The sequence below is a fragment of the Anser brachyrhynchus genome (assembly GCF_964034855.1).
Source record: "Anser brachyrhynchus genome assembly, chromosome: 3".
In the NCBI taxonomy this organism is placed as follows: domain Eukaryota; kingdom Metazoa; phylum Chordata; class Aves; order Anseriformes; family Anatidae; genus Anser; species Anser brachyrhynchus.
Window position 1 is genome coordinate 99,390,183 of NC_137696.1, and position 16,950 is coordinate 99,407,132.

Sequence of the window (16,950 nt, forward strand, 5' to 3'; positions counted from 1 at the left end):
TGAGGAATTTTCAACCTTTTTTCTTTTTGGTGGCCTCCCTTACTGTGCAAAGTCATAGAATCATAGAATGGTTCAGGTTGGAAGGGACCTCATAGATCATCTAAACTTTGTGTTTATTATCTTAAAACCTGTGCAGGGACAGAACAGTGATCCTGGCAAGTTTGAATGTTCACATGTAGTAGATAATTATTTCCCAGAAAGAAATTTAGAAGTGTTTGGTCACTGTAGTAGCACAAGCTTAGTAAGTGTTTGATTTCTCTGTGCTGTGAGCATGACAAAGAAAATCGAATACATTTTCTTGGGTGACCTTAATATATTTTCCTTGTCACTTTTTAACTTGGCTTAAAATATGATACAGCAATTTTCAGGTAGAAAAGGAAAGACTAAAAAGCATGTAATTCAGCTCACAATGGATTTTACAGGTCTCAATGGAATTAATTACTGAGAACTAGCACATGTAGTAATTAATTTCATGCAATTCAGCACCATCTGAAGATGCATTATTTCCTTTCAAACTTACTATAATTTAATGTAAAATAGAAATTGTTAGGGGTTTTTAGGCAGCAAAAGCTTTTGTATCTTGTTTATGCCAAAGCAATTAGATAAGGAAATTAAATATTATTTGAAAAACATAACCTATTTTTCCATTGAATAGAAAATTACTTCCAGTTGTTGGTAAGGGAACTGCTTGCAATTACAGAGATTTGGGGAAAAGAAACTTTGATTTAAGACTGGTTTTCTCATTTAAAAAAACATTCATGATTTTTTGGCAGGAATCACTTATCATTTGCAGGTGAAGTGTATTACTGCATCAGACTTTGTACAAATTGCAATGAAAAACTACCAGATCTGTTTAGATAAATACCAAAATTGCCTTATATTATTTACATGTAAGATATATAAAATGTGTTTAAGTATTTTTCTCTTCATCGTCTTGTATATATCTTGTCCTGAAACAGAAAACAACTGACCTCAACAAATGACATAAATTTCTTTTATAATATTCAAGTTCCTTGTCTTTTTTGATCCATATTCAGAACTTCATCTATACTGAACAAGCAATTTGATTAAATTAAATTAATTTAAATTAAGCTCTTTCTTATGTGGTATACTGGAGTAGTCAAGAGTACTCTTCAGTTCCATCCTTAAAGTGTATAAAATTTAAAGCAGGACTGTCAAAGAACAATGTATTGGAATTTATTCAGTGCATCAGCTGAACTATCAGTTGGATGTTGGGACCTCTGGAAAATTAATCCTGAATCTTTCCAGATATTCATGTAGCACCTAACACAAGAGGTGATTCTGCTATAATACTGTGAATGGGAAAGCATGTGTGTTTGGGAGGGAGACAATATTCAAGTAGCACAGCTTTTTTTTCTGTGGTATGTCATGAAGCATTCATTGTTCTTTGACAGTAATAATGAACGGGTTATAGACCCATTAGTCTATGCCTATTTAACAGAGTCACATTATCATGGAATGGTTTCTGTTTTGGAAAAAAAAAATTAATGTAACTATTATTTGCATTTGTTAGCATTATAATACTCAACTTCAGCTGAGAGCCCATTGTCCTCCATAAAAACAAACACTGTAGCAATAGAGATCTGAAACAGCCAAAGAACACAAGCCCTGTAATTGCAAGAAGTATGAGACTAGTCAGGCTTTCTATATTTTCCACCTGCTGATCAAAGTCTGGACACAGTTTTCCTCCTTGTCAAGTAACCACTGAAGTCTTTTGTCTAACAAGAGAACTAGATAATAGCATTAAAATTACAGTTGGACCTAAAGGAGATGCTATCATCAGAGTCATATATGAGAATGGTATAGGGCAATACAAATGTCTGCTTTTAGTGCAATAGCTTATCAAAGCAAGAAGCATTAAGTGAGTAAAAAATATTTCTTTTTCCAATGCCTTTTACAAAGAAAACAAAGATTTGCAGGCAATAAATCTGTGGTGTTCACACAACTACCCTTAAACAAGCAGAATATCTTTACCTAGGTAAGCAAAGCTGACGAAACACAAAACAATTACAGTGAGGTTTCCTTATTTTTGAAGAGCAGTATAACAAGTGTACTAATGTAGCAAAAGTACTAAAATGGAGCTGGTGATCTCCCCAGTTCTTAGCTCTCCCTAAGAAAGGGGAAAAAAAATAAATAAAAATGAATGAACATGAATGTCATGAATGTCACTTTGAGGGCCTGAATAAGGCAAGAAGGTATTTTGAAAAGGACCCTGAAATCACATTTCTAAAAATGCTAGAGGAATTGGTTATTTTTATAGTGTTCTCATGGTCATTACATTCATTGACAAGAGAAGAGATGAATAGTTTGAGGGAGGGAGGCTTGAGAGATTAGCTCACTCTGCAGCCCTAAGATTTACTCAGGCCTATATTGAGGGCTATCTCCTGGTCCTTTTGTAATGTTTAGTCCAATAGATTATCACCAACATTTAGTGTTTTATATATTCTCAGTGAATATTGTCATCCTTCTTATTATGACAAAACAGCATATACTCATATAGTAAATGCAAAAAATATCATGAATTTAATGCATTCACATAAAGAGATCTTCATCCTATGACTAAAAAGGCTCTGAATATAGGTCTGATGATTAAATTGGGAATTGGTAAAACAAGAAAAAAAAAAAAAAAAAAAAAGCTTACAAATCATTGTTTCTCCAGACAGCTTTAAGATTATATCTCCCAGATTTCCTTGGTGTTGCTGTACATGTACAAGCAATTCAGCCTCAAGAAAGTTTGAATTTAGAGGGCTTAAGTTCAAGTCATTTATCCGTTTTTGTGACTGAAAAGAAATTATTTACACTAATGAAATGTTATAATTATTTCTGGCTTATTCTGGCCTTGAATAAACAACGTGATGACTTTGTAGCTATCTAGTAAAAACTTCCATTTTTAGTTGAACACAACGTTCAATTTATTTTTCTTCTAGCTCTTCCTTAGGTCCAGGGACTTTGTCAGTTCTGTCCTATGATGTAATGAATTAAACATTATAGACATATTGGAAATGTTTATTTGTAATTGTCCAGGTGAAAATATTACAGTCATAAACCCAACTTGTCCTGTGCTGTAATGACCAGTATGGTGTCAGTCTTTTTCTACCTAGCAAAAACTTGTCTTATAAAGGCCTCAAAACCCTGAGGAACCATTGTGTAGGGATTACGTGGTTTGCTACTACAAATATTGGCGCAGAAGTTAATTACATTGTAAATGAGATGGACAAACTTTCGACTACCGTACACACTCACAGACTAATTCTTTACTTTCTGGATACAGTAAATGGTCATATTTTGTTCAACATGTAGTCTTATTATGTAATAAGGCTAAAATCTGTCTGTGACTAAATCTGACGGTAATGTCTATTTTATGTAGCCAGATCTTCTCCTCTATCATGTTTTTAAAAAAGAAAAGCATTCCTATAATTTTGAAATGAGAAGCAGGAAGGTTTTATCAGTCTAATGTTATATGAAAGGACAGAAAAGAAACACACACATAAATAAGTATGTAAAAAGATTGGCAACCCATAGAGGAACCAAAATATATTAACAGGCTTATGAAGTAAGCTTGCTCTTGCTCTGTGAGCCTTTAAGTTTTACCCCTTAAGGTACATATCTAATTTGACAGTCCAAACTTTTAAGTGCCTGCGAGTCTCCGTAAAGTGTTCCCTTCCACTTTTCCAAAGTAACAGGTGTAAGAAGATGAAATAATGACTGAATGATTTCCTGTTTTCATTTGGTCTTACTTTTCTTCATTTAAAATGCTTCTGTGTCACTTTACACTATAAATGTACTCACAGTTCAACACATAGGAGTATGTTTCATTGTGGTTGTAATAGAAAGGAGGTAACTTGAATGCAAATATTTTTAATTTTCTGAAAAAATTCCAAAGTTAAATGTAGTATTTTATATTAAATGAAATAACACCACATTTTGAATGTTCGGGCTTCAGAGAAGAGGTACATACTCCCACAAAATTGTAGGAAAGTCACATTCTACTGAACAAAAAGAAATTAATAGCTACTCGATCAAAAATCCAGTTATCTGTAATGTCAGAAATGTAGGCAACATGATGATGTGCCACAAGGCTTGCAAGGCATTTAAAAACAAACATATTTGAACACTCACCTGTGGCTCCTACAAACCATAAGCCAGTAAAATTTTAGTACAAAATTCACAGAATGGCAGGGGTTGGGAGAAACCTCTGGAGGTCCTCTGGTCTAAGACCACCTCTCAAGCAGGGTCACCTGGAGCAGGTTGCCTAGGAAAGTTTTGCTGATGATGAGTCTTTCTCTTTTCATTTATTCCTTCTAAATAACTGTCGTTGTATTTGTATCTCTCTGGTAGTTGGAAGAGAGATTCATCTCAATCCATATAGACATATCATACCGTAGACTTCAACATACCATAGACTTCAAGGTTCTTGAAGTTTAATGTGATTGAGAATATTTCAGTCAGGGTTATAGCACTGGCCTTAAATTCAAGGGTGGGCATCTTTAAAGAGGTGGAGACAAATTTATGTGTCTTCTGGTCTATGCCTCAGTCTTGCTGGAGGTTAGTTAACAAGAAAAGCTGTGTGTGTCTGAGATCTTATGTTTTACAAAGAATCTGCATTGTCCTTTGTGCACTGATGGTGTGCATTTAAAAATGTAAGCAAAGAATTTGGGAGCTGTGATAAAGCCAGCTCTGTGATAAAGTGTTGTGCATCAGAATTTCTATTTGTAACTACCCTGTCCTTGTAGGGGGTATCAGAGTTATGTTTTTGTCTGACTGCACTGATGGTGAATTTTTTTCATGATTTCTGTGTGGGGTCTTTTATTTGTTTGATTGTTTTTGTTTTTAACTTAACTTTGACTTTTTCCTCTCAAATTTAGGGTGGTTGCCCTTTTTCAGGTGAGATAAATAGAATCCTCCACATTAGGAATGAATAATTCCTAAAGTGTTTTGAAGATGTGTAAAATTGTGAAGCTTTTTATTTTCTTTCAATGCATTCAGACAATGATTTTTCTTTCAATACATTCCTGGCAGACCTTCCTATCTATTCTTGTCCAAAGAAACATTCGCTATAAATACTGAAAATTAATATAAATAGATCACAGATAGAAGATCATTAATATATATATATAACTGGCAAAATAAGTCATTTGGTCAATGATGACCAACTGTTTTTAATGCAATAATGCCTACTTCATCTCTGTTCTCCTTATCACTTAAATTCTATATGATAGAATTCAGCTGCTTGAAAAAAAGCTGTTAGTATTCAATACCAGGTATTAATATCGCCAAGACATACTCCTAATGATAATAAGAACATTACACATTGCTGCTTCATCCTCCAGTTTTTGTAAGTATTCCTACTGACAGAAACTATCTGTTTATTTTTAATTTATTTCAATTTGTAAAGACAAAAATAGCTGTCAGCCTAAAGGCTTGTATGCCCAGATGACAATTACAGGTAGATAAACAAACATAGAAGCTGATTTCTCAAGAGTCCACACTATATCCTTAAGAAAGTGAAATAATTCCCTTTATCTGTTGAATTTGAGGGGAAAAAAATGACTTGAGTTAAAACACAAAGCAATGAACAGTATTTCTTTTGACTTAGGTAGATTGGGACTCAAAATTCCCTGTGCTCATGACCTTGAAATAATTTTTTGTCTGTCTAGTCTACTGTTTCAATGGACATACTGAATACCAGAAAAGATGTCTGCAAGATGTTTGACATTAGATAATGAAGTGACAAGAGAGTCTATAGTGTTTCTAAACCACTTTGATTAACAAAGATGAAATACTGTCACACAAGTGGACAATGACTATGTTTTTAAAATATGTTGTAAAAGATGTTCTCAGAGCAATATGTACACTCCTGGAGTACCAAATAAATGAATCACAAGTTTAACTAAGAACCTGGCAGTGATTTCAGCAGCCCACTTAAATATATCCATACACAGATCTGTTCCTTCAGAGATATACACTTCTGACATACAGATACATACATATGAGTATATGTATATATGTATGTACCTCTGAAATGTGTATACATGTGTATATCTATATATCTAAGATATTAGATAATTATATGTATTTGACATATGTCTTTGATATATATGTGTATATTTTAATTATAATGGTGTTATAGCTATGTATCTTTGAGATACACAGTAGTATAATAGCTTTAATTAGCCACACACACATGAACAAACACCAAAAAAAAAAAAAAACCTTTCTAGATATGAACACTTGCGCATCTGTTTGATGGTTTAGTCATTCCTGTGGCAATTCCTGGTATTCCTGGTATTGGTCTTGTACCTAAGTTAAGGATGGTGGCAAAAAGGAATAAACAGTTTTCAATGTTATAGAAAAACATTCACTAACTGGCATGTCTCCTGTGTAACAGAAGCCCTGAAGTTCTCAAATTTGCCCAAAGCCTATTTCAAGCCTTTTCAGATCATCAGGTGAAGGTCGTTCATGTAAACATGACGCCATTTACCAACACTGCACAAGAGCAATAGGGACAGTAAAAAGGCTCCCGTGATTTACGATTCTTGTAACACATAGGAATTCACAACTGAAACAATAGAACAAAGTCTTCATCACACTTGTTACTGTTGACCAAAGAATATGATACTAATGAACCTAGAACATGAAATGAATAGTTTATAAACTATTGGGATCATTTATATGCTTTATTTGACCTGAACTTTCAAAATCAAACTGAACTTAATCCAAGGATACAGGGACAATAAAAGCTATCTCAGATTTATAGTGGTTATCTTTAAGGATTTGTGTATGACAGGTGAAGGACAGAAGACAGAAAGAGAGCAAACAGAGAGTAGGGATTTTTAGGTCAATTGACATAATATGAATTCTTGGGTGGAAAACAAAACAAAACAACAACAAAAAAAAGAATCATCTGGAAATATAAGCTTACTACTTAAAAGAGAAAAGAAATCAAAACAAACTAATTCTCTTGTAAATCAGTGTATGATGTTATGAATTCTGGAAAAGTATCTTATGCTGTATATGGTGACTCTCACATGACACCTTTTAGGCAACCTATGAAAATATGAGCAAGTATGAGCAAGATTAATTCATTCTGGAACAGGACCACTGTCAGGATGACACATGAAGAGGAGTTCTACAGACTTTTGTTCTGCATCCAGGCTTCTTCAACAATTCCATTCATGACCAAAAAAGGTGGGCTAGAGTGTTGTTGTTGTTGTTGTTGTTTTTTAATCTCTGCTTCTAACAGGAAGCTGGTGGGACTGCATGTATTTTGGAGGATAGGGATCAGTTCAGAATGATCTTGACAGAGTGGATGAATAGCCCAAAAAATAATCCAGCATGTGGAAGCAGGCTGCAGAACAATTCATCAGTTCTTTGAAGAAGGATCTGTAAGTTACAGTATATCTACCTTTGAATGTGAAACTACATCACACTGTCATGGAAAAAAAAAAGTTTGAAAAAAAAAAAGAAAATGTCTTCCTCACACTTCTTCAGTAAGAGTGTGAGTTCAGTTCTAGAAACCATATATGCAGAACAATTAGAAAGACTCCAGAGTACCAGATGCATGAAGATCGATCTGTTGGGGGAAAAAAAAAAAAAAAAAAGAGGAAAGGAGAGGGTGAGAAGAAGGAATAGGATGAGGGTCCCAAGGGAACCTGTTGATGGATATTTAATGGACAGAGAAAGTAAAGCACTAAAATAGATTACCCGAGGCCTTAGCATGTTCATTGATTGTGGTCTTTAGGAAAAAAATTGAGTAGACCTTAGATGAGAAGACACAAAAGCGGACTGGTTATCTTAGGGAATGGCTGTTGATTAGGTGACCTCCTGAGGTCTCTTTCCAATCAATTTTCTGAAGGAAGCACAAGACTTAAAATTATGCTCTTGGGTGCATGTACACTAAACCCTGTGCCCATTCTGTCACCTTGTTTCTACATATTTTCATCTTACTTATTTTCAAGACAATTTTGGCTGTGCAACATCCACTTTCATCTTACTTGTCCTCTTCAGCAATGAAGCATGTGCACAACAGAAATTTACTTTTCACAGCATCAGAAAAAAATAGTTTTCTCTATATTTCAAAGCTGCTCTACCAAGTAGCAAGATGTCACTTTATTTTTATCAGTGATGCAATTTTTGTGCCTTTCTGAGGTACTGCCATGCCTGAAAAATGCCTCTCCAGAGGCAGACCCCAGGGACATCCTCCCTACAGAGCACAGCACCAACCAAATGCCTTGAGAGATATAAGATACTGAAGGACTTCCTCAACTTCCTTATGAAAACAATGGTAACAGAAGCAGAGTTAGGATTCAAAAAAAAACTGCATTGCACTTTTTTTTTTGTGTTGGCTGCAGATTACTAGTTCATGTAAAAGTGTAATGACCAAAGCAGCACCTTCCATGTATCAGTGCTGCTGATGGTACTAGCCAAGCACTCCTCCTGTCCTGGCACCCTAGGAGCCTGGTGATTAGGAAGAAAACTGCCTCCAGTTTACACACCTGCACATGCTTATGCCTAGCTGCAATCTGGCCCAGCGGTATTAAAAGAACACCCATGAGAAACAGAAAATTCAAATACTGCCGCTTTATGGTGGAGTATGAATAAATAAGAGTGAGAGAGATTTATACTGCAGTAACCATTGGAGAATTCAACCATTGTAAATATAGTGTACTTTTGAAATTATAGTGACATTTTGGAAGTAATTGAAGGATACTATGTGTAAATGTGTGTATTTATACAGGCAGGTCCATTCACCCCAAATTGTAGAGAATAAATAACATGCAATACAATTTCTTTTATACCAAAATGACACTCTAGAGAAAAAGAAGAGCAAAAGCAGGATAATGTGACAGAAAAAGGCAGACAAAGGACAATGTAAAAATGCTCAGGAGGGAGAAAAGGAGAAACAGAAAAAATAGGACAATGTGCTAAGGAAAAAACCTAGGATGCAGAAAGGAGAAATAAAGGTTGGATGACATGATATGCTAAAACAAAAAGATTAAATGAAAAGGGTAGGTGTGAAGGGGAAGAGAAAATAAGATATAACAACAACAAAGGCTAATAGAATAGTATACAGAAAAAAATATATAAATATATTTCAGTGCTAAAAGAACAGAAAGGTAGGCTGGGTATTTCCTTCTGGAAACAAAAAGACTTCTGTGAAAAAAGCACAAGAGAATGTGTGCAAAAAGTGAAATATGTGAGGAAATGATGGAAAAAAAGTAAGATGAAAAATGGTGACTTCTGTTACAGTAACTTGATGTTTCTTCTGTGCTCAGCAGTACCCATAGTGGCACAAACACAGGCTGCATAAAGCTTTGCACCAATACCATAAGAGGCCGGGTTTTGAAGACTGATAAAGATTATGGTCTGAGGGAAAAAACACTAGCAAAGCTCGCAGGGTGCATTTATGGATATCTCAAAGGATATCATTCATAGCGCTTCTCTTTCTTCCTCCAGTCATTCTCCATGTGTGCCCATTACATACTAGTGACTCAAGGCAACATGTACACTGAGATTCAGGAGGCCATGGAGTATCCAGGGCACTGGCATGGGATTTAAAGTACTGACTCAGGGTCTGTGAGAAACTGGTGTCTTTTTTTAAAGTAGCTGCTAGAGGCCAGGCATATCCTGATCTTACAAGGCACCTAAAATTGCACTCGATACTTATGCAGCCAAGTCCACCCCATGACCTTGTTTTTAAGGGGATAGTGCTTGACTTTGTTGAGAATAATATCTGCAGTAAAGGTTTTACAACTGTGTAAATAGAGCTGTATAGGGTCATTTCACAGATGTGTTCTTAGCAACCACTAACAGGCAGAGAGAACACTACCTAGCTGCCTTATAACCTGTCTATATGTGATGAGACTGGAAAGTTGCTGGTAGGAAATTGCTGTGACTTTCTCACTCTCTAGTACTTCTACAGAACACTGAAAAACTAATTCAAACTCAAAAGTTCTTCATAAAGAGAAGGCCAAAAAATATTTCATAACAAGGTCTCCTTTTAAAATTGTCATTCTGCTTGCATGGCTGAGTAAGACATTCATATGTTCACCAGAAATTAGGGAATTTCCTTAAAAATATCTCTGTACACAAGAGTTACCTTTAACTATGTTTCTGTCTCACCCTCTTCACTGGGTCAGGACAGAAATTTCGGATGACATCAACTTGAGCTGGAAGAGCAAAGCCTATTTCTTACTAAGAGAAATTGATCCATACCAAAAATGACTTTGAACAGGTTCATATTTAGATTTGGCCATGTGTTCAGTACATAGGAAACAGCAATTTTAACTTGTTTCATACATAATAAACTTCCTTGGCAAATCCAGGACAGAAATACTGTAATCAGCCTATTGAACACCTGGCACTTGAGAGTTGGTTCTCCTGGCTGATGTCTCTTGCATAAAAAAGCCAACAGGACATAAGAGAACAGGATACGCTTCATCTTCTTCATTTGGATTTTCCAGAAGAAAATGACCTCACCTACAATGTGACGCCCATCTATAAGAAGGGCCGCAGGGCAGACCCGGGGAACTATAGGCCTGTCAGTTTGACCTCAGTGCCAGGAAAGCTCATGGAGCAGATTATCTTGAGGGTCATCACGCGGCACTTGCAGGGCAAGCAGGCAATCAGGCCCAGTCAGCATGGGTTTATGAAAGGCAGGTCCTGCTTGACGAACCTGATCTCCTTCTATGACCAAGTGACGCGCTTGGTGGATGAGGGAAAGGCTGTGGATGTGGTTTACCTTGACCTCAGTAAGGCTTTTGACACAGTTCCCCACAACATTCTCCTCAAGAAACTGGCTGCTCGGGGCTTGGACTGGCGTACGCTTCGCTGGGTTAGAAACTGGCTGGATAGCCGGGCCCAGAGAGTTGTGGTGAATGGAGTCAAATCTGGTTGGAGGCCGGTCACTAGTGGTGTCCCCCAGGGCTCGGTACTGGGGCCGGTCCTCTTTAATATCTTTATCGATGATCTGGATGAGGGGGTCCAGTGCACCCTCAGTAAGTTTGCAGATGACACCAAGCTAAGTGCGTGTGTCGATCTGCTCGAGGGCAGGAAGGCTCTGCAGGAGGATCTGGATAGGCTGGAGCGATGGGCTGAGGTCAACTGTATGAAGTTCAACAAGGCCAAGTGCCGGGTCCTGCACCTGGGGCACAACAACCCCAAGCAGAGCTACAGGCTGGGAGATGAGTGGCTGGAAAGCTGCCTGGCCGAGAGGGACCTGGGAGTATTGGTTGATAGCCGGCTGAATATGAGCCAGCAGTGTGCCCAGGTGGCCAAGAAGGCCAACAGCATCCTGGTCTGCATAAGAAGCAGTGTGGCCAGCAGGTCGAGGGAAGTGATTGTGCCCCTGTACTCGGCTGTGGTGAGGCCGCACCTCGAGTACTGTGTTCAGTTTTGGGCCCCTCGCTACAGGAAGGACATGGACGTGCTCGAGCGAGTCCAGAGAAGGGCGACCAAGCTGGTGAGGGGTCTGGAGAACAAGTCTTACGAGGAGCGGCTGAGGGAGCTGGGCTTGTTCAGCCTGGAGAAGAGGAGGCTCAGGGGCGACCTTATCGCTCTCTACAGTTACCTTAAAGGAGGCTGTAAAGAGGTGGGGGTTGGTCTGTTCTCCTACGTGCCTGGTGACAGGACGAGGGGAAATGGGTGAAAGTTGCGACAGGGGAGTTTTAGGTTGGATGTTAGGAAGTACTTCTTTACCGAAAGGGTTATTAAGCATTGGAACGGGCTGCCCAGGGAGGTGGTGGAGTCACCATCCCTGGAGGTCTTTAAAAGACGTTTAGATGTAGAGCTTAGCGATATGGTTTAGTGGAGTACTTAGTGTTAGGTCGGAGGTTGGACTCGATGATCTTGAGGTCTCTTCCAACCTAGAAATCTGTGATACTGTGATACTGTGATACATCTTCAGTGGAGACTACTGATTTTCAATATCCTTTTCAGCTCTGCTTCCTTTGCCTGGTGGGCATTTTTTAAAACACATTAACAACTACTGTCCATTTAGTCTTTTCTTACCCTTTTGTTGCTTCTGTGAAAACAGTTTGAGAAACAGTTGTCTAACTAGTACCAGATGGAACATATAGGAGCAAATTATAGGGAAAAAGTCATTATATGTTAAAGCTCTTAGAATGCTGTACTTCTATCAGAAATACACAGTCTGTGTGACGTGATACATTCTGCTTTCAATTTTTAAGTATCTAACATTTTGATTTAGTTCAGAAATATTTCTAACACTTCTGACCTGGTGGAAATCCTAGACAAAAAGAAAAAGAGAAAAAAAAAAAAAAGAGCCCTCCTTACAAACAAAAGTAAGCTTGGATTTGTGGGATATTAATCATCAGACAAGTACAATAGACTACTTGAAGGAGAGGAAAACACCTTTATAGCTTTACAGTAATTTTACACCTCCCTTTTGAATAAAATTGGCAAATAAGAAAGAGTTATTAAAATGCTTCTAAATTAGCATTTTGTGCTATTGAGATGTATCAATGATTATGATGTGCAGCTTTAATAATCAAGCAGTAAACATAGACTTTCTAGCTGGTAACCAGGGTGGATTTGTAGAATGTGTTTCTAAATGTGTGTGTTTATCTCCTGTAGTACCTTCTACCCCCAAGCAGTATCTCACTGAAATCATGGCATATTCAACAAGGTAGCTTAATGAATAAACTACATTTAGTATGAATGCCAATCCTGGCTATTTTTTTCTATGGTTTTAGGACATATTTCTGGTTACCTTTTCAGTCAGCAGCTCCAAGCTCAACTACATTTCCTAATTATTCCCACTTTGTTTAGAAGCAAAATCTTATTAGTCATATGTATAATGTATTTCTGGGTTTCAGATCTTAACATACAAGTGGAATCCTGGGCCCCTTCTTGTTTACTAAAGCAGAAATTCAAGGCATGCATAAAATGGTGAATCATTCCTTCAATACAAATCCTTCAATTGTCAGCTGCAAAATTAGGACTTTGAGAAGTTTGCTTTTCTGAAGATGCTCCTGTGCCCTGAATTGAATCAAAAACATGTACTTTAAATTTATGAAGAAATGCATCAGACTGGAATTTGTGAACTGGTTCCATTTGACATCTGTAGAAATAGACTTTTGAGCAGAGTGTGAGGGGGAAGGGGGAGTTTAATTTCAATGCATAAGTATGGTTACACAGGCAGCTGAGATTCATGTGATCAGACAAAGGGAGTAAAAACACCAAGTCAGGAAAGGTATTCTCATGTTCATGTGTATGCCTCTCAAAGGCCATTAGGGACCAGAACAAGTATGACAGTTTGGCTCTTTCTTAATATCTGCTTTTTCTCTGTGAAAAACATTAAAACAGTAACCATAGCAAGGCAGGAACACTGTTGAGAGATCCTTTACTTTTCTTGCCTCTACCTTTGAAAAGTCTTCTCAACACCTTCTTCTCAAAGTTTTCTTTGAGAAACTTTGCATAATACTGCATTTTAAAGCAGTTCATTAGAAGACTGGAAATTGTTCCAGCAGAGAGACAGAATAAGATAGCTGTTCTCAGTGGGCAGTTCAGTGACTGGGGTCATTTGAATCTGCTATAGTAACTAGAGCTTTTTTTTTTTTTTTATCAAGGAGTAACAAAATTGTAAAATAGGAATGCAGTAATCCTTATGAAACAATAATAATTCTAATCACAGGAAAATAAGAAAAACAAGGGACATTAGTGCAATCACAGTAAAGGAATTTTTAAATTTGTTTTAAAAATATTATAGATCAGAATCTTCTTGTTGCTAGCATGCTGTTGGATAAATAACATTCTGTTGGATAAAATACTCCAGTCAATGTTCTCTGTTATTTTCCAGGAGCTACAATGCAGTCTTTCAAGTTGAAGAATGCCTTTGTGATTTATAATGCATTTGTCATTTGGTGGAGGGACTTCTACTCTCCAGTTTATTTGCTTTTTGGCAATCAATAAAGCTATTTGTACAAAAGTCCTTTTGAATTTGTCTGGTCTGGTATTTTCATTTCTGTGAAGTAAACAAACATGGGATAAGTAGGAATTTTTATTTTAGCTATTCCATTTGAGGCTAGAATCACTAGAGACTAATACTTTCACAATTCAGAAGTTCAGAACATATGCATGGGGTCACTCTCATTTTTTAAAAAATAGCAAAAACTAGTAACCTTTACTGAACAAAATAAAAGATTTGTAGATTGTAAAATAAATAAATAAATAAGTACTAATATAACTATTACTACTTTTAACAGATTTTAATATTTTACAACTGATTTGCATTTTACATTTGACTGAGAGCAGGCAAGCAAGATTCTGCAGACTTCATTGTTCATGTACTTCGTGTTTTGTGATGAATTTGCAAGACCAGAATAAACTTGAGTCTGAAAAATTATCACCTACCTCTGCACCACTATTCTTTAGTTCACAGCAAGTTTGAGAATCACTTCTGCAGAAAAATGGACTTTCTGACTGTCCAAGGATACATCCTCTTTATGCATCAACACCAAGGCAAGCTCTGTCATCACATTTCTTCTTCCTGCTTCCTGTAGTGCGTTTTGTATGCCAATGACAAAACTCAGCATCTAGACAACGTCTACATGAAAATTCTTTCTCCTTCTAGTCATTACTTTCTGCTCAATTATCTTCTTCTATTATTCGTTGCTCACTTCTCATTTTAGACCTTACATAGATGTTTCATGCAGAGGCACTGGACAAATGTAAATACATAGAGTGCTATTGTCTTTTTACATCTGAGGAGTGTTACATACAGTTTGCATTAGGGGACATTGTATGCTTTCTACATTATATTTGTTCTCCAGCAACACAAAGACTTTTCCAGTAACATTTCTTTTAGTTGAAGGTTTATGCCATCAAATTTGTATACTCCCTCATGTGTGAACTTACATACATATTTGTACATACATCTTTTTGTTCATTTCTGTATGTCAGTAGCTTCTAAACATGCAGCCAATTTCAAGCAAACATGACAGCAATAGGAATTTCAAAGTGCATGGTACTACCAAAAGCCCTATAATAAGCAGACAGGTGAAAAACAAAGAATGTTTTTACCTTTTCTTCTTTGGCCCACATAATAGCCCAGAAAGAAGAGCTGTTTGATCATTTCCCATTTACTAACTGTTGGTCAGCATGCACTCAATCTGCAAACAAGCCATGGCATATACTGCTTCTTACCTAGGCAGAAGAGGTAGAAGGCATTTGTGCTTAGATGTAAGATGTAGGTAGTATGAGGGGAGAGCTATGAGATGTCAATAGCAGCCAGTTGGACATAAGATGAAAAGCCATTTACAGAACCAATTTCATGGAGAAAGGGAGTGTATTCCTATTATACTGTCTTTTTATCTCTGCTTGAGGAACCATCTGCTTGAAGAGATCATAATTAGTTAGCTGACACCAGGTAATTGGATGGAAAAAAGAACACCTAGTCTGAACTTGAACTACTTCACAACTCAGATTTTTTAGGTGGTGAGAGATATTTTGATTCTTGAACAATTAGGTTTTTTATTGATAATGGCTTATTGAAAAGACCTGTACTAAAAGAAAAGACTGGGATGACTTTAATGAATGTGCATAGTTAACTAGAATAAAGTGCTTTGATGGCTGGTATTCTCAAATAATTGTCTCATTAACCTTAACTATATCAACCTTTTCTCATTATCAGGGTTAAATAATTGAATAGGTAGACTTCTGGGAAACTTGCAGTCTTATGCAGAAAGATAACAGCCACTTCCTCTTGTGATAGAAACCTGTTGTTTAAAGAAGCAGTTTGTGAGAGAGAATGAATAATCTTACACATATGCACAAATAATAAATTTTAACTGAGAAAACACAACAGAAAAAAATTAAGCAGTGATGAATAATTTCCAAGCTGCCATAATATATTTTTAAAAATGTTTATATACCTCTGATATTGTAGCAAAAATTTGATAGTACTGTCAAATTCTGCTTTCTTGTAGATAACTAGCAAAGATTATTTCATGTGCAGGCCTCCTCATTCCCTAGCTATAGTTCTCACAATAAGCAGAGACATCTAGAGCCCTCAGTCAACCAGCAAGTCACCATGAAGATGAAACCATTGAGATTTTTATAGGAAATATAAATATATTATAAAATACATTTATATATATATATTCCAAATAAAAGACAACTAAGAATATGCTGTTGAGTAGTCATCACATGGTATCAGCCTAGGAAGAATACAGAAGCACCAGTTAGGTAGTGTTTGTATGACCTGTCTGTCACCAAAAAAAAAAATATATGTATATATATATATGTACTGGTGTAAAACTGGTGTGCACCAACATGGAGGAATGAAAAAGAATCAGGTTCTTGTGAAGTTCCTGTTCTTGGAATAAGTGAGAGACACAACTGCAAATGTCAGATTCCAAGAGGGCTTTGTAGGGACTGTGCATGATGGTAACCACTACACACTGTTCTTCTGAGGGCAAGGAGCCTAAGCATCATCTGCTGCTACCACTGTCACCATATTTGCCATGTGAATGGGCTATAAACATTTCTTACTGCACTTTTGAAAACACCATCTGCCACTGAGAGAGTATAAGTGAGAGGGTAGTATGCAAACAGCCTTGAGTTGGTGGCAGAAAATCATGGTCCGAACAGCTGGAAGGGAACCCAATACATGACAGTGGGAAGAAGACCAATGCTCAAGCTGCTTGCTACAACTTTCAGAAAGATTATGAATTTATCTTTTCTTTAGGGCTAAGGTGAGAATGAGGATTGAATTATTCATTGCACACCAGGCTCAGCAGCAATACAAGGACAAATAACGCAGACAGGGGCAGATTAGAGAAGTCCCCTAGGAATGGACAGAATCTCCTAGGTAAGCCAGTGTATTCAGATGCACAAAAAGACCTGAGAAATGACTGAGAGATGAGTCCAAACAGGCATCTATAAACTAGTTACACAGGATATATATGG

At 36.9% G+C, this 16,950-nt stretch overlaps 1 protein-coding gene across 1 annotated transcript in view; it reads left to right on the forward strand.

Annotated features, from left to right (window-relative positions):
- Positions 1-14,032, forward strand: part of LOC308193447 (uncharacterized protein) — a 38,452-nt gene extending 24,420 nt beyond the window's left edge. The window contains exons 2-3 of the mRNA XM_080588150.1: positions 7,064-7,209; positions 13,841-14,032. The gene's annotated coding sequence lies outside the window, so the exon portion shown is untranslated. The remainder of the gene's footprint in view (positions 1-7,063; positions 7,210-13,840) is intronic.
- Positions 14,033-16,950: the final 2,918 nt, after the last annotated feature.